Here is a 24,114-nt window from a genome sequence, read left to right as displayed (position 1 = left end):
AACAGCGTATCCCTTCCCGATGAGCTTAACACATTCTATGCCCCTTTTTGAACAGAAGGGAAGTGGATTGTCACCACCCAACCTGACAGTCTCCAATGCAACTGAACCCGTGGTCACGTCGAGGATGTAAGATCAGTCTTCCGGAGAGTGAACCCGAGGAAAGCATCTGGCCCAGGTGGTGTCCCTGGCCGTGTGCTCAGATCTTGTGCTGATCAGCTGGTGGGAGTATTTGCAGACATATTTAACCTCTCCCTGCTTAAATCTCAGGTTCCCACCTGTTTTAAGAAGATCACTATCATCCTGGTACCGAAGAAAAGCAAGGTAACGTGCTTTAATGACTACCGACCAATGGCTCCGACATCCACCATCATGAAGTGCTTTGAGATGCTGGTCATGGCACACATCAACTCCAGCCTCCCAGACAACCTTGACCCATGGCAATTCGCCTACCGCCGTAACAGGTCTACAGCAGAAACCATCTCCCTGGCCCTACACTCAGCTCTAGAGCATCTGGACAGTAAAGACACCTACGTTAGACTATTGTTTATTGACTACAGCTCTGCCTTCAATACTATAATTCCAAGCAAACTCATCACTAAACTCCGAGATCTGGGACTCAACACCTCTCTCTGCAACTGGATCCTTGACTTTCTGACCAACAGACCGCAATCAGTGAGGATAGGCAGCAATACCTCCAGCACGATTATTCTCAACATTGGTGCCCCACAAGGCTGCGTCCTCAGCCCTCTACTCTACTCCCTATATACTCATGACTGCATGTGCAGATTCTGCTCTAACTCCAACTACAAGTTTGAAGATGACACCACCATAGTGGGCCAGATCTCAAATAATGATGAGTCAGAGTACAGGAAGGAGATAGAGAGCTTAGTGACATGGTGTCATGACAACAACCTTTCCCTCAATGTCAGCAAAACAAAAGAGCTGGTCATTGACTTCAGGAAAGGGGTTGGTGTACATGCACCAGTCTACATCAATGGTGCTGAGGTCGAGAGGGTTGAGAGCTTCAAGTTCCTAGGAGTGAACGTCACCAATAGCCTGTCCTGGTCCAATCACATAGACGCCACAGCCAAGAAAGTTCACCAGTGCCTCTACTTCCTCAGGAGGCTAAAGAAATTTGGTATGTCCCCTTTGACACTCACCAACTTTTATCGATATACCATAGAAAGCATCATGGCTTGGTGTGGCAGCTGCTCTGCCCAGGACCACAAGGAACTGCAGAGAGTTGTGGACAAAGCCCAACACATCACGGACCAGCCTCCCCTCCATGGACTCTGTCTATACCTCTCGCTACCTTGGTGAAGCAGCCAGCATAATCAGAGACCCCACCCACCCAGGTCATTCTCTCTTCTCTCCTCTCCCGTTAAGCAGAAGATCCAGGAGCCTGAGGGCACATACCACCAGACTCAAGGACAGCTTCTATCCCACTGTGATAAGGCCTATTGAACGGTTCCCTTATATGATGAGATGGACTCTTGACCTCACAATCTACCTCGTTATGACCTTGCAACTTATTGTCTACCTGCAATGCACTTCCCTGTAGCTGTGACACTTTACTTTGTACTCCGTTATTGTTTTTTTACCTGTACTACCTCAATGCACTCTGTACTAACTCAATATATCTGCGCTGTGTAATGAATTGATCTGTACGAACAGTATGCAAGACAAGTTTTCTGTACCTCGGTACAAGTGACAAAAATAAACCAATATCAATACCAAAACCACACTTATCAGCTACTCAGCTATAGTCACAGCTGTATCCTGCAGCAAATGATTCATCTGATATTCCAAATTCTTTCTGCCATCCACAATGGCCGTCAGGAATGTGATGGAATACTTTCCACTTGGCTGGATAAATGCAGCTCCAAAAACATTGTATAACGGTGCTCTAATGTATTCCAATGACACTGCTGCATCTGATCACACTTTAGCTTGACCCTGTCTTGGTACCCTGCACTACAGAATCTGCTCTGAAGTTGCATCCCCAAATCAGCACACTTAGTTAATCATTCTAAAGACTGTACTCTTACTTACCACTTTACAGTCCAGTTTTGATTAAAACGTTTCTCTCTCCACAGATCCTGTCTGTGTATAGGATACTCTGTATTTTTTGCATTTTCTCGATTTTTAGCATGTTTTTGTATTTCCCACAACTGCAGTCTCTTGCTTTTGGATCACTATATGGAATTCATGCTAATGACATTGCTCTAACTCAATCCAGTGCAGAATCCATTTTAATAACTAAGCAATCTCAACATACAACTGAATCTATTCTAAAGTCACTGATCCAGACCGGAGCTACGTGGAATCGATTGTATGATCAAGTGAAGAAACATTCCAATGATATTGTTCCAACTCATCACACATTTAACCCTTCAGATATGTATTCGTTGACATACCACACTATCGCATCCACTCTAATAGCAATAGTCAAGCTCATCACAGTGTGGAATCCAAACTAATGGCACTGCTGGAACTCACTACAGTGTAGAATCAAATTTAATGGCACTATTCAAACTCACTGCAGTGTGGAATTATTCTAAATAAACTTTTCAGTTCAACATATTACAGAATCCATTGTAATGATCCTACTCTAAATAATCAGTTTATAGAATTCATGTTCAATATATTACTGGAAATCACCACACCATAGAATCTCTTCTAATGGCATTGCCCTCATTCATCAAATTATTGAATTCATTCTGATGACAATAATCACTACTACATAGAATTCATTCTAATGATACTGGGATTAGTGGGGTACATTAGAACATTCATATTTATTTTAAATCAAAGTATGAAATCATTTTGATTCCCACTTTACTGAATCACCATGCTGTGAATTCTAATCTAATAAGACTGCTCTGAACCAAACACTGTTTGGAATCCATTCAGTGACATTGCTGTACATCACCATACTACATTGTAAGCACACTGCTGTTAGTACAATGCACTTTGTAAACCATTTTAACCGCACAGTTCAAACACACATTCTAGTGATTTGTCTCTAATGTACATCACCATATGGTCCATTACAATAAAACTGCTTGAAATCACTACGCTATAGCCTCTATTCTAATAACACTATGCTAACTCATCACTTTAATCCAAACCAATGTCAGTGTTTTGACACACAATGCAATCTATTCCAGTGATACTGCTATAAATCACCATATAATGGTATCCATTCAAAAAGCTGTGCTAAATTACCTCTCTGTGGAATCTATTCTTATGTTACATCCCTAACTCTCAGAAGTCTGCCCTAATGACTCAAGAGACAGTAGAATCTGTTCTAATGTCACAGCTCTAAGTCAACAGGATCTATGCTCACAGTTTAAAATCACCACAAGATGAAAAACCACTCTAATGACACTGCTCTCTTCATTATCTGGTATCCCAACAAGTACGAATGTTCTCATCTGCCCCACTAACAGAATCCATCCCAATGAATCTGTTCCAGATCATCAGTCTATGGTGTTGCTGTAAATCTCCATACTGTTGAATTCTTACTAATAGTCGTCTTTTAACACCACAGTATTGAATCTATTCCAACCTAACAACTCTAAGTTACACTATGAAACTCTTTATAATCACAGTTATTAGTACAGTTTCCATATTGTGGTGATTTATGCCACAATATGGATTTAATTTAAACAAGTGATGTTAGAATGCATTCCAAAGACTGGTGCTTCAGTGGTGTAATTCCACAGTGTGGCAAATTCAAGCATTGGGTGACATATTTTCCAGCACTGTTCCAACTCCCCACACAGTAAAATCCTTTGAATGCTCTTGCGTACCACATGATGGTATCCACTCTTGTAGTAATACTCAAACTCAACACTGTGGAATCCATTTCATGTTATTGCTCTAAATCATCACTTGATGGAATCCATTCCAATGATATAGCTAGAAATCACAACACTACAGAATCACTCTAAAGACACAAAATGGTGTACTTTCTAATTGCGTGCCACTGAATCAGCACACCTTGGAATCCATTCTAATGTCACGTCTCTAAGTTAACACACATATTGAATCCATTCTAATGTCAACAATATACATGGAATCCAGTTTAATGTTATTGTTCTAAATTACCACACAGTGGAATATATTTTTTGTATTCTAATCTAAATCTGTACAATAACAAACCCATTCTAATCACATTGCTCTTTAGTGATAAAATATCATAGAATCATAGAACAGTACAGCACAATACAGGCCCTTCAGCCCACAATGTTGTGCGGACCTTTAAACCTCGCCTAAGACTATCTAACCTCTACCTCCCACATATCCCTCTATTTTAAATTCCTCCATATGCTTATCTAGCAATCTCTTGAATTTGACCAATGTACCTGCCTCCACCACCGCCCTAGGCAGCGCATTCCATGCCCCAACCACTCTCTGGGTAAAAAACCTGCCTCTGATATCTCCCTTGAACTTCCCACCCATTAATTTAAAGCCATGCCCTCTTGTATTGAGCATTGGTGCCCTGGGAAAGAAACACTGGCTGTCCACTCTATCTATTCCTCTTAATATTTTGTACACCTCTATCATGTCTCCTCTCATCCTCCTTCTCTCCAAAGAGTAGAGCCCTAGCTCCCTTAGTCTCTGCTCATTCTCATGATGTAGCCATCAATCACTGCCCTTTAAACCACAGCTCTATCACTGCCTTGTGGAATTCTTCCAAATAACATGACCATGAAACACCATACAATGGAATTCATTCTAACGACTGGTAAATTGGTTTATTGTAAATTGGTCACTGTCTCGGTAAAGCAGCCAGCATAATCAAAGACCCCACCCACCCCAGACATTCTCTCTTCTACCCCTCCCATCAGGCAGAAGATACAGAAACCTGAGAGCACAGGCTCAAGGACAGCTTCTGTCTCGCTGTTATAAGACTATTGAACAGTCTTCTAGTATGATAAAATGGACTCTTGACCTCACAATCTACCTCATTATGAACTTGCACCTTATTGTCTGACTGCACTGCATTTTCTCTGTAACTGTAACACTGTATTCTGCATTCTGTATTGTTTTACCTTGTACTACCTCAATGCGCTGTTGTAATGAATTGATCTGTATGAATGGTATGCAAGTCAAGTTTTTCACTGTACCTCGGTACATGTGGCAATAATAAACCAATTTACCAACTTACCATTTGAATGGCACTGCTCCAATGATGCTCCAGATGAAAGGGAAATTTGTTTGAGTTCTTTAAGGATGTAACAAACAGGTTGGATGAAGGGGAACCAGTACATGTAGTGCATTTGGATTTCCAGAAGGCATTCAGTAAGGTGCCACATAAAAGGTGCACAAAGTAAGAGCTCACATGTTTGGGAGTAATATATTGACATGGATAGAAGATTTGCCTACTTACAGAGAGGTGGAAAAAATATGTCATTTTGAATTGGCTATCAGTGACTAGTGGGAATGCATGGGGAGCAGTGCTGGAGCCTCAACTATTTATAATGTGTATTGCTGACTTGGAGGGACTGAGTGTACTGTAGCCACATTTGCTAATGATACATAAGTAGGTGGGTTACAAGTTGGGAGGAGAAGACAATGAGCCTGCAAAGGGTATAGCTAGGTTAAGTGAATGGGGAAAAGTTGGTAGACCAAGTAGAAGGTGGGAAAATGTGAGGTCACCCACCTTGGAAGTGAAACTAAAAAAGCAAATTATTATTTAAATAAAGTGAGATTACAAAATATTGCAGAACAAAGGGATCTGGGAGTCCTAGTACATAGAATACAAAACATGTTAGCATGCAAAACACACAAAATGCTGGAGGAACTCAGCAGGTCAGGCAGCATCTATGGAGGGAGATGAACAGTTGATGTTTCGGGCCGAGACCCTTCATCAGGACTGGAAAGGAAGAGGGCAGAAGCCAGAATAAAAAGGGTGGGGAGGGGGGAGGAACACAAGCTGGCGGGTGACAGGTGAATCCAGGTGAGGAAGGGATAGGTAAGGTGGGGGAGAGGGGTAAGTGGAAATGAAGTGAGAAGCTGGGAGGTGATCCACATTAGCATGCAAGTACAGCAAGAAATTAGGAAGGCAAATAGAATATTAGCCTTTATTGCAAGGGGTATGGAGTATAAGGTAAGGAAGTTCTCACGCAACCTTTGGTTTAATGCACCTAGAGTACAGGGAATGGCTTTGTTCTCCATATTTAAGGAAGTTTGTGCCTATATTGGAGGCAGAGCAGAGAAGGTTCACTCGATTGATTGCTGGGGTAAAGGCATTGATGCATGAAGAAAGGTTAAGCAGGTCGAACTTGGAGTATAAAGGAATGAAAGGTGATCTTATTGAAACACAAAAGATTCTGAGGGGAGACGGATGGGGTGGATACTGGGAGGGTGTTTCCCCTCAAGGGGGTATCTGGAAATAGGGGTGCATCACTCCAAAATAAGGGATTACCCATTTTGGATGGACGAGAGAAGGAATTTCTTCTGTCAGAGGGTTATGAATCGTTGGAATCCTCTACCCCAGAGAGCTGTGGAGGCATAGTCAAAGGGTATATTCCATTCAAATGTCACAGTTCTAAATCAATACTGTGTGAAATCCATTCTATGGTCACAGCCCAAGCTCACCACATAGTTTAATTTATTTTAATCAACTGCACTACATCACAATATTACGGAGTCTATTATCATGATCCTGCTGTGAATAACCACACAGTGTAATCCATTTTACTGACACTGAATGGTTTCACCATCTTATGGGATCAATTCTAATGTCACTGCTGTAACTTGCCACACTCTGAAATCTACCCTAATGATACTACTCAAACTTAGCAGATAACAGAAATATAATTAATGTAACAGCCCTAAAACAACACTGAATGGAATCCATTCTAGATGACCACACAATGGAATCTAAACTATTGACCATACTTCAACTCACCACACTATGGAATCCATTGCCAACACACAATGGAATAAATTCTAATTGCACGCTGGAATGAAAGTGATTCAAATTATATTGTTTTAATTCATCACTCGATGGTAACCAATTCTAACAATATTTTGTAAATTTCCACTTAATGGAATTGATTCCAGTGTTGAAGGTCTAGCTCACTATACTGTGGGATCCACTCTAATGTTCAAACTCATTTCACTAAAGACTCCAAACAAATGTCACAGCACTAAATAACACTCCACAGAAATTATACAAATAATATTGCAAAAACTCAACACTCTATGGAACCCATCCTATTCTACTCTTCTATCTCTCCACACACATCAGAATGACTATGACACTGATCGGAATCACCAATCACTGTGAAATCCAAAGTAACCACCTCTGATGCACCACAATATGGAATCCATTCTACTTTCATACCTCCAAATCAGCACACCTTCAGAATTCATTCTAATGTCAGTGCTATGCATCACTATACTATGGAATCACTTTCATGACATTACTTTATCTCATCAGTTTCTGAAATCCACACAATTTTAATCACACCACTCTGACTCATCAAGCTATCACTTTGGAATTGATTCAAATTACCTTGCTCTGATCTACCACATTATGCAACCCATTCTAATGATACTGCTATGAATTGCCATATGACAGAATCCATTCCAAAGAAACTACACAAAAATAATCAGTCCCGACACAGAGTCTTGACCTGAAGTGTCAACCATCCCTTTACCCCTACAGGTGCTTGACCCGCTGAGTCCTTCCAGCAGTTTATCTCTTGCTACATGAAATTACCTGTTTTTTGACTCCATCATGAGTTACGGTTCTACTTCACTGCACCACAGACTGCAATTTAATGTCAGAGCTGTAAATTACTATATAAATGAAACCATTCTCACGTCAAAGCACCGCACCAGAATCAGAATCAAAATCAGATTTATTATCATACGATGTGAAACTTGTTATTTTGCGGCAGCAGTACAGTGCAAAGACATAAAATCTATAAATTACAAGAATAAAATTTGTAAATACCATTGTAATAACAATGCTCCAAATCAGCACAATATGGAATCTACTGAAAAAATCCAATCTAAGGCACTTGTCTAAATCACTACATCATAAACCATATTTCAGAAACTACTCCATGAGACAGATCAAACTCACTGTCGAGGAACTCCACTCTATTTCCCCTTTCTTAATCCCTAATGATGTTGCCCATTCTAATTATATTATTCTGTAACAATGATCTTTTTTCTAATGTTGCAGCTCTAAATCAGCAAACATATTAAATCCATTCTACTGACTGTGCTCTGAAACAGCACATTATGGAATCTATTCAAATGATACTGCTCTAAATCAGCAATATATGGAATTCTATTTCTAAATTTCAATAAAGAATGAATTCCACTGAGATTGTTTTGAATCATCACAATATATATTTCATTCCAATGACAATGATCTCACTGTGTTATCTATTCACAGATTTGGCATCACACTCTGGAATCCAGTTTTACCACAATACGGAAATGATTCTTATCACAACCTAACAGAATCCATTCTAATAGCCCTACTCTAAATAAATATTGTATGGAATCCATTCTAGTGTCACAGTTATAATTCACCACACAATGGAATCCATTCTCATGACAGTTTTCCAAATCACCTTGCTATGGAAACCACTCTAATGACACCTCAAACTCACTCCCTATAGAAATCATTCTAAAGGCACCGTTCCATATCATCACGTTATGCAATCCATTCTAACTCCAGTGCTCTAAATCAATAATAACATCTTTATATCAAGCACTTAAAGTAGTAAACGCCCTCTGTGGATCTCACAATAGCAAAATCAAACCTTCATACTAGTCCTTCCTAACCATGCCTTTAGGTAAAGAAGATGGGAAAACAGAAGTCTGTGCTAGACTAGACAGAGGCTGTGCTATTACTTCCTTTGTTACTTTCAAAAGCTTGGGACATACTTCATTCAAGCATGGGATATACTTCAACCAGGTCTGGTGCTAAATGCTAGGCCCCATAATGTGTCTTCTCTCTCACATTTACGCTCCTTAACATCAACATCTGTACCATCTTCCTCTTTTGTAAAGACAGATGTTATTATTTCATTTAGAACTATAATCATGTCTTTGGGTTACCATTTTGGTCTACAATAGGACCCACTCTTTCCTTTTTTTTATTCTTCTTTCCCTTCAAGTATTTAAGATAAGATGAGATATATTTATTAGTCACATGTACATCAAAACACACAGTGAAATACATATTTTGCATAGTGTTCTGGGGGCAGCCCACAAGTGTCGCCACATTTCCAGCGCCAACATAGCATGCCCACAACTTCCTAACCAGTATGTCTTTGGAACGTGGGAGGAAACCGGAGCACCCAGAGGAAACCCATATAGACACAGGGAGAACATACAAGCTCCTTACAAACAGCAGCCGGAATTGAACCTGGGTTGCAGGTGCTGTAATAGCATTATGCTAACCGCTACACTACCGTGCATATTCAGATTTTTATTGATTTACTGTCAATAGTTTTCCATGCAATCTCTATTTTCTTTGCCTTGCTAATTTCCTTCATAATTTCACCTCTGCCACTCCAGGTAACCATAGCCAAGTAACCATAGCCCCACTCAGCCAAATACCGGTGGTGAAAAAATATTGGACATAAATTTTGAGGAACAACATTAATCAGCATTTAGAGAAGCACAGATTAATGAAGGACAGTCACATGGATTTGTGAAGGAAGTGTTGTGTCTGACTAATTTGATTGTTTTTTTTGATGGGGTAGCAAGGAGGTTTGATGAGTCATACATTTGATGTAGCAGATATAGATTTTAGCAAAGTAAAACTCATTGGGCCAAAGGGGTGACAAGCTGAATTTAAAAAATGGACACTGAATCTACTGAAAGAACTTAATGGAATGGTTATGTGGGCACAACAGTAACATTAGAATTCAAGCTAATGTAAAGTGATGCCTTTCAGGTATGCAAACAAGGCAGGGAAATACACGAGTAATGTTAGGATACCGTGAAATGCGGAGAAACTGAAGGATCATAGAATGCACATCCTTAAGTTCCTGAAGGCAGCAGGACAGAGATAGGGTGGTTAAGAAGGTATACAGTAAAACTGAGGCATGGAATGTAAGAATGTAGACCACAGAGTCAGTGCACTACAGGAAGAAGGTGATGCTGCTGAAGAGGATGCAGAAGAGATTCATGAGGATGAAAGACAGATTAGGCTGGGGGTGTTTTCTTTGGGACAAAGGTCATGCAGGGGAGATTTTGTCAGGGGTTCTAAACTTATGGGATGCCTAGAGACGGTTAATGGAAAGGATCTCTTTCCCTTGGCAGATGCTGATAACTTAGGGACATAAGTTAAAGGGAGCGGACATTATCTTTCACCCAATGTGTAGGGGGTGTTTGGATCTCACTGACTAACAAGGTGGTGGAGGCAAAAGCTGGCATCACATTTAAAGGCTACCTGGATGAGAAATTGAAGAGTCGTAACATACAAGTTTACAGAGCTGAGAAATAGGGTCAACCTAACTAGTTCCATTTTTGTCCGGCATGGACCTGATAGAACACATGTCCTCCTGTGCTATTTTTTTTTATACATCTTTTCTCTGATTCTATTGTCATTTTGTGCTGGTGGTGTATGTGTTGTTTATCAGTCTGTACCCGAATGTTGTCAAGGTCTAGCCAACTGCTTCATTTTCTGCAAAATTGCAAATGGAACTGAACAATGTGCAAACATCAGCAAATATTCCCATTTCTGAACTTAAGATGAAAATGAAAGGTAATTAATAGAACAGATGAGCATGTCTAAGCCTAGACAACTATCCTGAGCAGCAATATTGCGGAGCAATCAGTATAGACATCCAGCAGCGACAACTATTTTCCTTTGCACATGGTATGACTCCAGTCAAGGGAGAGCTTTGCTCTCAATTCCCTTAGGTTTCAGCTTCACCAGGTTCCTTCATACCACACTCAGTCAGAATGTTGTCTTGATGTCAAGGACAGTTACTCTCACACCACTCCTAGAAATTAGTTCTTTTGTACATTTTCTGTGATCCTATGACAACACAGAAGGAAGCCATTCTGCTCATTGTGTCTTTGTGGGTTTGAAAAGAGTAGCTCAGCCTAATCCCACCTTCCAGCATTAAGTCTGTGAACTGTAGGTCATGGCTCTTCAACTGCACTTTTGGGTTTTTTGTAAATATGATGAAGGTTTCTGTCTCTACCATTCTTTCAGGCAGAGAATCCCAGCCACCAATTATCCTCTGGGTGAAGCAACAAACAATCTGCTGGAGGAGCTCAGAGAGTCGAGCAGCATCTGTGAGGGGAAAGGAATTGTCAACGTTTCGGGTCAACACCCTGCATCAGAATCCAGCATCTCCAGATCCCAGCATCTGCAGCCTCTTGTGTCATCCTCTGGGTGATTTTTTCTTCTCATCTCCCCCTGCTTATGCTCCAGCTAATTACTCTGCCCTCTAATTTTTTACCCTACTATGAAGGGAAATAGTTCCTATTTACACTACTTTAGGACCCTTTTAATTTTAAACATCTCAGTTAAGTATTCCCTCAACCTCCAGTGTTCCAGAGAAAACAATTCAGCTTATCCTCTTTCCGCAAGCTACAGTTTTCCAGTCCAGCATCTTCTCCAGTGCACTCTATCATTCTTATAATGTTTTAATCAGAATGTGCACAGCACTTAAGCTATAGCCCAACCTAGCAATGTATATCCTTCTAACAAAACCTCCTTGCTCTTATATTCTATGTCATGGCTAAAGAAATGTTATTGACCTATCCTGATACATTTAAGGATCTGTGCACATACACTCCAAGGTCCCCCTGTTTGTCCACACCAATCATCTCCACTTCTTGCTTCTCTGGATTAAATTCCATTTGGCATTTTTTTCTGCAAGCTTTTCTTTTCTCTGTCTGGACCTTGCACCTTATTGCACTGCACTTTCTCTGTAGCTGTGACTCTTTACTCTGTACTGTTACTGTTTTTACCTGTACTACCTCAATGCTTTCTGTACTAACTCAAAGTGATTGCACTGTGTAACGAATTGACCTGTATAATCAAGACAAGTTTTTCACTGTACCTCAGTACAAGTGACAATAATAAACCAATACCAATGATTGAATTCTTTTGAGCTGTGGGGTATCTCCCTCTTGACATGTGCTGTCCACAAAATATGGTTTTACAGATGGACTGGAGTGACATCAGAAGTTACTCAAGCTCCAAAACCCAAAGCAGATAACACTTCCTATATATGTGATTGTCCAGGACATGGGACGTGTCCTGGAGTTCCCATATAGAGCCTGATGTACATTCCATGAGTCTGAGGTGCTCTGCCATACTTCTTTCTGCTTAATAAGTTCACTAAGCAGAAACAGAATGATTTACTTTCTTTAGTTCTTTACATATGAAGCTCACCATTGTTCTTGCCTTTCCAAAGTCCACACTCTGTAGACACTGTGATCAGTTCTGAGTCAGCAGACAGTAAGTTCAGTTAACCAGTTCTGGCTGTTTACCAAATTTAACTGAATGTCTGGCAGCCTACTTTTTTACTACTTTTTTATTGAGACAAATGAAAACTAAAAGGTTAAGAAAATTTAAAAATAAAACTAAACAAATGAATATTTAAAATGAAATCATCCCCTTCCTCACCAAATACCACACAGTGTAGATGCTGCATTCAGTGGATAATGCACGTCCTGCTAAAATATTTGTCTGGACAGATGCTGCAATAAAGTCTGCTGCTATGTAGTCCTGTTGAAATACAAAGTAACTATAGGTGACTAGGCTAATGGTGAGCAAGTGTTGCTTGAATACTCTGTCAGTGACACCTTCTAAAACTTGGCTGATAATTGAGAGCAGTAACAAGCCTTGTTGAATTTGTCCTGATGTAACTATTGGAATAGATTAGCTAGGGGCAAGGCTATATATATATATAGAGCATAATTATTTAGTACTCAATTCAGGATATTGTATGGTCTCTTAGCACTTGTGGCATCCAGTACTGAGCCATTTTTTCAGTACATGGAGTGAATTGGATTGGCTTTAGACTGGTAACTGTGATGGGAGCAATCTGGGGAGGAAGCTGGGATGGATCATCTAAATGGTACTTCATGCTTAAAGTTGTTCCAAATGGTTCAACTTTGTCTTTGACACTTACATGTTGGAGTAAGTTACTGTTGAGGACAGAGGTATCAGTGGAGGCTTTTCCTCCTGTTAGCTGTTTGTACCCATCATCATTCATGACTGGATATGGCAAGACTACAGAACTTTGATCAGTAGGTTGTGGGATTGGTTAGCTCCACCTTTTGCACGCTGATTTTTCTATTTAGTGTGCAGGTTAACCATGTTGGCACATCATTTATAGGTGATGGTGCTGTTGTTGGTCCAAGCATACCATTTAATACTCTTCACCCTGAACCACAATTGATCTCCTGGCAAGACAATATTGGTAGAACAAACCATGATGCAACAAATACAAACAGAAAATGTTAGAAACACACAGCAGGTCAGCCAGTACCTGTGGAAGAGAAACAGAGTTACCTGACCTGCTGAGTGTTTCCAGCCGATTTTATGTCTATTTATGTTTGGGATAGGGCGAAGCTAGCAAGGCCAACATCTGTTACCCACCCCTAATTGCCTATTGAGAAGGGGATAGTGAGCTGCTTTCTTGAACTGCTGTATTCCTTCTGCTGACGCCTACAATGCTGTTGGTCAGGGAGTTTGAGGAATTCGACTCAGCAACAAGGAAGAAGAATTGGCAATATATTTCCAAGTCGGGGGGTGAACAATTTGGAGGGGAATCTACACGTGCTATCCATAAAACATGGTTTGACAGATGGACCGGAGTGACATCAACAGTCACTCAAGCTCCAACACCCACAAGTGATGGAGTTCCCAAATATCTACTTTCCTTATTCTTCTTGGTCGTAGAAGTTGCAGATTTGGGAGGTACAGTCAGTGTAGCCTGTGTGAGTAAATGCAGTGTCTGGGGGTGACATTGTTATCGATGTCCAGTGGTACATCAGTTTTATTCCTTTTCTATATAAACACAGCAGTCATGGTACAACTGTGGGACTTACTCAGCCACTTCAGGTGGCATTTAATGGTCAACCACTTTGGGTGGGGCTACACTCACATGTAGGCCAGTCTGGTTAAGGATGACCCATTAAGGACACTAGTGAACCAGATGTGTTTTAACAAAAATTTGGTAGTTATCTAGTCATCATTGCTAAAGTTAGTTGGTGTTTCTTTTCCTGCCCAAATTCCAAATTATTAACTGAATTTAAACTCCACCTCTGCCCCGGTGTGATTTAAACTTGGGTTTCTGGATTGTTTTCGGGATTACTAACTGCTGCAGCACCACTATATCCTCAGCACCTCCTGCACCACACCTGGCCCCAAGATCCCTTACATTAGCCTTTGCTGCCAAGTTAATGACCAACCCATATGCCAACATTTACTAACAAAATAAGTGAAGCTAAGTGCAAAAAGCAAACTGCTGGAAGAATTCAGTGGGTCAACCAGCATCTGTGGAGGGAAAGGGATGGTCGACATTTCGGGTCAAGACCCTACATCAGGACACAAAGCAGGGTCTCAACCCAAAACATGGACCATCCCTTTGCCTCCACAGATGTTGCTTGACCTGCTGAGTTCCTCCAACAGTTTGCTCCAGATTCCAGCATCTCAAGTCTCTTGTGTCGCCAAGTCAAGCTTAGTGTTTTTACATGATATTTTATTTAATGCTTTTTTTCAAATAACTTACATAAGTTGAATGTGTTTTATTATTTTAAATGATATTTAAATGTAATTTAAACTGATCATCAGGGACACCTGGAAACAGTGGAAAGGTTATTTTGACAGCGCAGGGGTATTAGGTCATCAGGTGTTATATGGGTGCGACCTCAGTTTCCACAGCCTGAGGCCTACTAATCACTTGCAGACTGTTTGCTTCATGGAACAGCTGTATTAGTGAGACTGCAAGGGCATTGGAAAGCAAGAAGGAATAAAGGGTAAGTGCAATTCTTGAGATGCAAGGGAAGCGAACACGAAACACAGGCTAAGTTGAGAATGATCTGGCCTCAATGGTTTCCCCTCAACTATCATCACTTAAGCTGAATATTTGTCCCTTATTACATTGGCTGTCAATACTCAAACCTATCACACGGAGTTCCTCATTATGAGATTATGTAATTTGCCAGGCTACAGTCAATGCAAATGTTAGTAAAACTTCCCAAAGCACATCATATCTGTCTAATCAGATAACAACTGATATAAGCCGAAAAAGCAAACAGTAGGACAAACAACCTAAAATTTGGTCAAAGGATTAGGATGTATTGGTGGAGTGTAGAGGATGAATGAGGATGATAGAGGTTTGAAGGGAGAAAGGTGAAGAAGAGAAGGTGAAAAAGAAGAGAAAGGTGGCAAAATTTTTAAGGAAACAATTCCAGAACTTAGCGATGGGCAATTGAGAGCACAGCTATCAACAATGTGATAAAGTGGGAGATGGACTAAATAGAGTTGCATGATCACAGTGCTCTTGGAGGTTTGTAAAGCTGGAAGAACTTAAGGGATAAGGAAAGCAAGAACAGAGAGGGATCTGAATTTAAGGACTAGAAGTCACTGTAAATCAATAAGCATAGAAGTGGTGGCTGTAGAGGAGTTGTTTCATTTAGGATATGGGGACTGTAACTGTAGTGACTGAGAGCCAATCATTGTGGGGAGTTGGAGCACAGATTTTCAAAGTACTACATACTGAGCAAAACTTAAGTTTTAGAAGAATTAGTCACCTATAATCCCTATCTTGAGAGGGGTAGGAGAATTAATGGCCACTGATTCAGTTTTAGACAGTAATCAAGTCCTGACTAGTCTAATTAAGTCACACATAGCATGTAATTATCCTTGGTATGAATACATATTGAACATAATTTTACTGAATAATCTTAATGAATCATGTTATTTTTCTATCTCTCTATAATGATACAGATTGATTAATAGGTATGCAGTGCAAATAAATTATCCAATACTTAAGTGTGCCCATTTTTATATTTATCTACTGCCAAATTAATCTGTCAATTCTGGATCAATCTCTCTGTGTGCATCAGGCTACCTCATAAAAAAGATGTTCCATTCAATAACAGGGAAAGTCAGGTGGGTTATATGTAACAGATTATTGGATTATTATAACATCAATCATAATATTTAATCTGATGTAATCATTCCAAATCAGAGATAGGATTAGCACTGTACTCTGAGAAATTTGTTGCTTGATGGACAACTGAAGCCATGCAAACCCTTCATATTTGCAACTGATGTTAACAAACTCTGATACACAAATGGCTTAGTTATGAAGGATGAAAATTAATCTGGTCTCAATTGCTACACTTTTCAATACTCCATTCATATGTCTTGTAGCAGGACTCTTGGGGGGAATAATGTTCTCTTTTGTGTTTAGTAGCTTCCCCACCCTTTTCTTTCTGCCTCTACCAAAATCTTTAGCTAAGAATGTCTGAAAGGCTGAAGAAGATACCCTCAGGCTTCCAGACATCCAGAAGTAATACTTAAAATAGATAAATGAGTGAGTGAAAAAAAAATTTTCACAAAAAAAGAAACAATAATCAAAAGTTAACAATCCCCGATTTCCTCTTGAGATCCTGTTTAACATTATTGCTGACTTCTCACCACCTCTATGTAGACTGCACACCTAAATGATGACATCTTAAATCATTGTACCCAAAATATTACACTGTAAGAGTCCAATTTACACTTGAATGAAAACAACATCCACTGCTGAGTCATTTCTCATTTTGCTCACAAATGAACAGTCTCAAAACTGTGTTGCTCTTCATCGAATGCTTCCACGCCCATACCATACGAACACAAAATCAGCCTTTGCATCAGCTTTTGAAGGTTCTTTTACTTTTCACTCATCTTCATGTAAGCACAATTTGGTCTTGCTGAGGGGTATTGCTTAATATTTATTACAATTATGATTTGATGCTTCCGAACATGGAGCAGATATTATAGAATGCCAGTCAGGATGAGTAACTTCAAAAAATAACAAAATACAAGAATTTTAAAAAAAAATAACTTGGAGTTTATTAATCTTGATCCTTTGTGGTCTACTTTGGGGAAAATGGAAAAGGGGAGCAGAGACCTTTGCTGAACATCTTTGATGTTCAAAATCCAACAATATGAAATGTAGATTGCTTATTACTCCGTATAAAGCAGTATCTTAATACTTCAATTTTATTTTGATTATTAAAAACTTATTGCACGATATATAAAAACTTTCAATTTACCACATTTGTGTTAAATTCCGATTTCCGTCTATTATGAAGACATTAACGAATGAAGATACTCTTTAATTTCATGATTAAATTTTTATCCACTAAAAATACCGTCTTTTCTAATTGAATATTTACTCTCAAGCTTTCTCACAGCTACAGAAGAGATCCATTGTAGATCCACATACCTGAACTTGAAACTGATTTCAACCTCCACTGGACAATTTATAGTTGGTTCACCAAAATTTATCTTATAGACATTAAATGTTGCTGGTGGCTTTTCTTAAGAAGTCAAATGGTGGATTTACGCAGAGAAGCTGCTTGGTGATCCCGTTCCAGAGAAGCACTGACAGGTAACTTAATGCACTCTAAAGGAGAGTAACATCCGGCAACGTAAAGAGCCAAGACCTGATATCCTCATCCCCTCCTACAATATCAGTCTGAACTTAAAAAAAACCTGATTAAATTAACATAGGGAAAAAAGGTCAGTTTTGTCTTTCTGACACATGATATCAGGCCAACTAATAAAATCATTATTCTATACATTAGACAATCCTTTCATGGATAATCCTGGGTTTTGAAACAACTACGTGCAGCTGTTTTTGTAACAATTACTCATTTTTCCAGGGTGGAGCAGGCTTGGTAACAGAAAGAGAATAAAACAACTTCAAAGCAGGGCCGAACTATAGCAGCAGTGCAGAGCAGCTGGACTAGAGCAGTAAAGGAACAGAGAATACAATTGGTGGGGTGCTTTGTGTCAGTCAGAAGGACCACCGCTGACTGAGGTGACCATATCATGCCAAATAGGGTATTGGTATTGGTTTATTATTGTCACTTGTACCTCTCTCATGCCTCTGTAGTTACCTTTACTCAACTGCTACATCCAGTTTTAGCTTCTCCCTCTCAAACTACAGAGTGAATTCTATCACATTATGATCACTGCCTCCTAAGGGTTCCTTTACCTTTAGCTCCCTAATCAAATCTGGTTCATTGCACAACACCAAATCCAGAATTGTCTTTTCCTAGTGGGCTTGACCATAAGCTGCTCTAAAAAGTCATCTAGTAGGCATTCTACAAATTCCTTCTCTTGGGATCCAGGACCAACCTGATTTTCCCAGTCTACCTGTATATTGAAATCCCCCATGACCACCATAGCATTACCCTTTTTACATGCCTTTTCTATCTCCTGTTGTAATTTGTACCCCACATCCTGGCTACTTTTGGAGGCCTGTATATAACTCCCATCAGGGTCTTTTTACCCTTGCAGTTTCTTAACTCTACCCATGAGGATTCTACACCTTCTGATCCGACGTCACTTCTTGCTAAGGATTGACTTTTGCTAACATGAGATAAAGTCTAACCTGATCAAGTCTCCCACCCTCAGCAACCTGAAGGTCACAACTGACATGAAACATAACCGGACCAGCCACATTAATAGAGTGGTTACAAGAGCAGGTCAGAGGCTGGGAATTCTTTAGTGAATGACCCACCTACTGATGCCCCAAAGCCTTCACTGTAACTACACATTATACATGTGATGGAATACCCTGCATTTGCTGCAACACTTTAAAAGTTTAATGTTGTCTAGGACAAAGTAATCAGCTTGATTGGCACATAATTCCCCTCAATAACCCTTTACTCCTCCCACTGCCAATGGACTCTCTACTAGCCACAAAATCCATGGATCCGCGGAACTATACAAACCCGTGACCTATATATTTAAGCCAAGGGCCGGAGACGCAAAGGAACACCACAACCTGCCTGCTCCCTTCCCAACTCGCACACTGATTTGATTTGGAAACATATTGTCCTTTTATTGTCATTTGGTCCAAAGTATTGGAATTCCCAATCGGAGTAGCTTCATCACATAGACTGCACTGGTTTAAGGAGGCAGCTCACCACCACCTTCTCAACAACAACAAAGATGGCTTTACCAGAAGTGCCCATACCCCACTAATCAATTTTTAAAATTCCCTCACCTTACCCTCATGATCAAGCTGTGAACATCTTTAATTGCCCGTGAGAAGGTAGTGGTGAGCTGCCTTCTTGAACCACTGCAGTCCTTCTGGTGAAAGTACCCCCATGGTGCTGTTGGATAGGGAGTTCCAAGGTTTAGATCCAGCGACAATGAAGTACAGTTAAGTTGGTTTATTATTGTCACATGTACCGAGCTACAGTGAAAAACTTGTCTTGCACACCATCTATACAGATCAATTCATTGCAACAGAGCATTGAGGTGGTACAAAGTAAAAACAATAACAGAGTGCAGAATAAAGTGTCACAGCTGCAGAGAAAGTGCAGTGCAGGTAGACAGTAAGGTGCAAGGGCACAACAATATAAATTGTGAGGTCAAGAATCCATTTTATCGTACTAGGGAACTGTTCAATAGTCTTATAACAGCGGGATAGAAGCTGTCCTTGAGTCTGGTGGTTTCGTGCTTTTGGTCTTTTGTATCTTCTGCCCGATGGGGGAGGGGAGAAGAGAAAATGTCCAGGACAGGTGGGATCTTTGATTATGCAGGCTGCTTTACCGAGGCAGCGAGAAGTGTAGACAGAGTCCTTGGAGGGGAGGCTGGTTTCCGTGATGTGCTGAGCTGTGTCCACAACTCTACAGTTTCTTGCAGTCATAGGCAGAGCAGTTGCCATGTGGGCAACTTGGAGGAGAACGTGGTGGCAGAGGCCATGTGTCTGCGAGGTGCTGTCAGAGTAGGTAGGGAGAGATGCTGCAGTATATTTTGTAGATGGTGAGAACAATGGTTTAGCACAATAGTGACCAATGTTCTATCTTGCAGGTCAGAATAAAATGACGATTTTGCTATCCTTTCCAGGTAAATGATGCAGATCCCACAGCACCATTTAAAAGCAAAGCAGAAGCACTCTGAACATTGCCCTATCCAACATATATACCACAACCAATATCTTTAGATTAGCTATTCTTTCTCAGGTTGCTGTTTGTTAGGAGGGGAGCAAAGTCTCGTACGCGCGCATGTGTGTGTGTGTGTGTGTGTGTGTGTGCGCGTGCGCATGCGCGGTGAGGGGTTGGGGGGGAGACATTGGTTTAGCACCAAATAAACTGAAGCAAGAGCAGAGCTGTGTAATGAAGGTAAAAACAGATAGCATTTGTGGTCTGAAGCTCATCTCAGTCAAATATGATAACAAGGTTGCAATCAATCAGGTTCAGCCTCAGACAACTGCCAGGGAGAGTGACAGAGTCAAAGATTAGGAAAAGGAGTATGTGACAAGTTCAAAGAGAATAGTTCCAACTTTGCCAATATTTAATTGGAGGAAATTTCTGTGTACAAATTACTGGATGTTGCCAAGCAATCTGACAAAGTAGAGATGTAGAGGAGTTGAGGGAAGAGGTGGTGAAGGAGAGCTGGATGTCTTCACCACATGTGCTGTGTTTTGTCACCAAAGGGAAGCACTTACCAGATTTTTGGCATAAACCAGTTGCTTTAGGTGTCTGTTAAGTTTGACTGAATAGATTAGTATGGAACCAGGCGAGTGTGATCTCATCTACCTGGGCAACACTGGAGAAAGTTTGGAAGAGGATGGTTTGGTCAGAGACAATATAACTTGCTCGCCTTGGATCATTGATGTCAATTCCTTGCCATCAATGAATTGTTTACATGGCTGGGAATCACAGTAATTGCTTATCAGTATATCCTTACTATGATTTTAATTTTGTGATGTTAATTTCAGCAAGTGCTTCATTTGCCAGTCTTGTTCTTACAACCAACGCATCCCCTCACTCTTGAGGAAGTGTACATGATGTACATTATGGGGTCACAAATACCCATTCCCACGATCTTCACAATATTTCCTGTTTGTTCCATGGAAATGGCCCCAATAAGGAATGGAGGCAAGAAGAGGAGGCTTGCAACTGTGGAACTGGCTGCTGGTCCTGACCACGACTTTAGGAACCAAGTCATCTACAATAGAAATTAGAACGGCTGCTTCCATAAATAAATAATGCATTTCTTAATATATCCAGAAACCGTAATTGCTTTGGGTACTAGGAAATAGCTGAGAGATCACCGCAATGGTTCATTGGTAAAAACCAAAAGGTAACTTGAGTTAATAGACCATGAGGCCTCAAGCACAGTTCCTTATTTGTTCTGAGTTAGCTGATTGTAACTGTAATGGCAGTGGAGAGATATTATTCTTTGATAACCCAAGTAAGGGATAGGAAAATCAGACAGGTTTGCCAGTGCTGATTACTTGGCTGTTCCACCCGATGCTCACCTGGGAAAGAGAATTGGGCTCAACTGTAATGTGCTTATAAGGAAAGGACCAACTGTCACTCACAACTGGCCCAACCACGTAGCTTAAATACTTTGCTAGCTGCCATGGGATTCATTTTCACTGTGCAACTGAATGTTCGTGTTGGAAGGAAAAATGAAATAGAGATCACTTATAAATCAGCCAAAATAATTTTTAAAGGTGGTGTTTGAGATTAAGTCCAGAAAGATTTACTTTAAAGTCATGTTATGTGATAAACCTGTGACATATAATACTTATCCAATAAATAAGAACAGCGTTACCTAAAGGCTTGATGTCATTCAATAAAAGAGTTGAAAATTAGTCTTCTTGACCTACTTAGCAACAGTTCCCTTGATATTTGTGCAGTAGCTTTGAGTTAAAAACAAACCTCTTTCAAACAATTAACGTACAACATTGCAGTGTGTCAAGATTAGCATACAATCCTGGCTTTAGCATGCTGCCAACTTCCACAAGTATTATGACTGAATTGTAAGGACAAGATTTGTTGTTTTCATTTGTTATTTCTTCTATAAATAATTAATTTTAATGTTTGCATTTGGCAAATATTAAATCCCAATTCTCACACCTTCCTCACACTCACCAACCAGCAAGAGATTAGGTACTGTTCCACTTAACTACTTGTCTAAAGGTTATTTGTACATTTACTCTTTTTCAAGCATACATAGGTACAGAAAGGAAGGTTAGTCTAAACTTGCAAATCCTTTAGAACAGAAAAATTAAGTATATTAAACATATCAGAACACAAAACAAGTGAAATGTGCAATGTAACTGAAACCTGAATCTGAGTCAATGACTTGTGAAATGTTCTTGCTTTCCTTCCCAGGAGAGATTTACAGATGTCATCACACTTTGATATGGCATTCTATATATGTATTTGTTACCTTGCCCACAAGACTATCATCTTCACTTACTCAGATTCTTAATGACTTGTGGCAGAAAAGAATAGTCTGAGAAAATGCTCTGTATTACAATGGAAATACGATACCCCAGTTACTAGTGTACTGCACTGACATTACACATCACAAATTTTGTTTTCCTTTTGTACTACAAGCAATGGAAGGTTTCAAATGGAAAGTAGTTAATTATGATGGAATGAGGATTGGTAATAATTCCAAGTGTGCTGACGGTGCAAATGTGGGTGTCAATGTGGGTTGTGAGGAGGATGCAAAAAAGGCTTTGGAGGATTTGGACTGGGTGAATGTATGTGCAAGGACATGGCAGATAGAATATAATGCGGAAAACATGTGAGATCATCCACTTCGGTGGGAAGAATAGAAAAGTGGATCATTTTTCCCAATAGCAGGAGATTGAATGGTCCTGGTATTCAAAGGGACCTGAGTACCCTTGCATGGAAATCACTGAATATTAATATGCAGGCACAACAAGCCATTAGGAAGGTAAGTTACATGCTGGCCTTTATTATAAGAGGATTTGAATACAAGAGCAAAGGAGACCTGCTGAGAAACTACCTGGAACATTGTGTACACATCTGGTCTCCCTGTTTAACGAGAGATATGCTTGCAATAGAGGAAGTGCAACAAAAGTCAATAAGATTGATTTCTGGAGTGGGGAGGATTTATCCTATGAGGAGAGGTTTATCAGGCTAGAGTTGAAAAGAATGAGATGTGTCACTGAAACAGACAGAACTTACATACTGTAGATGAACAGGGTAGAGGCACTGGCAGTATTGTAAATGGGCAAGTACCCTTGTTATTTAAAGAGCAGCTTAGTAAGAGAGTATATGAATTACCTTGAATGTTCAGCATAGAAAAAGTCCATTTGGGCAGGTTTTTTATTCCCCAGTGGTCTCCTCCTGTCCACCACATCTAAACCTATCAGCGCAGAGAAGCTGGAGAGACTAAAAGCCGATGAATCTTGAGGAATTTTGAAGGGGACAGCTAAAGAGTTAGAAGACGTGCTGGTTCTTGCCTTTCAAAATTCTATAGATTCTGGAATTGTTTCTGTGGATGGGAGGGCAGCAAATATAATCTCACTGTTTAAGAAAGGACAGAAAGAAGAAACGGGAAACGATTGACATTTTAGCCTCTCAGTGGTAGGGGAAATGCTGGCATTTATATTATAAAGGGTGTAATAGCAGAACACCTTGAAAAGAATAACAGGATTAAGTAGAGTTAGTATGAATTTTTGAAAGGGAAGTCATGTTTGATTGGTCTACTTGAGTTCTTTGAGGATGTGACTAGTAAAATAGATACGGGGGCAACCAGTGGACTTGGTGTATTTGGATTTTCAGAAGGCGTTTGATAGGGTCTCACACAAGAGGTTGGTGAATAAGGCTAGAACAGATGGGAAATTTACTGGCATGGATTTAGAGCTGATTAATAGACAAAGGGCAAAGAGTGGGAATAAACTGATCTTTCTCAAGTTGGCAGGCAGTGACTTTTGAGGTCCAGCTTTCCAAAACTATGCTCATTATCCAATGATTTGCTATTCATAGATCTGTATACTCGCAAAATCAGCCTTAGGCTTAATCTTGAATATTTTTAGTGGCTTTGATCCTCACCATAAAGATTTGGAATCCCTCCAAAAAAGTGGGAACACATAC

The 24,114-nt window shown here is 40.1% G+C and overlaps 1 protein-coding gene across 2 annotated transcripts in view; it reads right to left on the bottom strand.

Moving 5' to 3' along the window:
• Positions 1-24,114, bottom strand: part of LOC127581330 (scavenger receptor cysteine-rich domain-containing group B protein) — a 116,423-nt gene that overhangs the window by 74,726 nt on the left and 17,583 nt on the right. The gene's annotated exons all lie outside the window — the stretch shown is intronic.

This window comes from Pristis pectinata, chromosome 21 (genome assembly GCF_009764475.1).
Source record: "Pristis pectinata isolate sPriPec2 chromosome 21, sPriPec2.1.pri, whole genome shotgun sequence".
In the NCBI taxonomy this organism is placed as follows: domain Eukaryota; kingdom Metazoa; phylum Chordata; class Chondrichthyes; order Rhinopristiformes; family Pristidae; genus Pristis; species Pristis pectinata.
The sequence above is the reverse complement of the archived record's forward strand: the minus strand, read 5'-3'. Positions and strand labels throughout refer to the sequence as shown.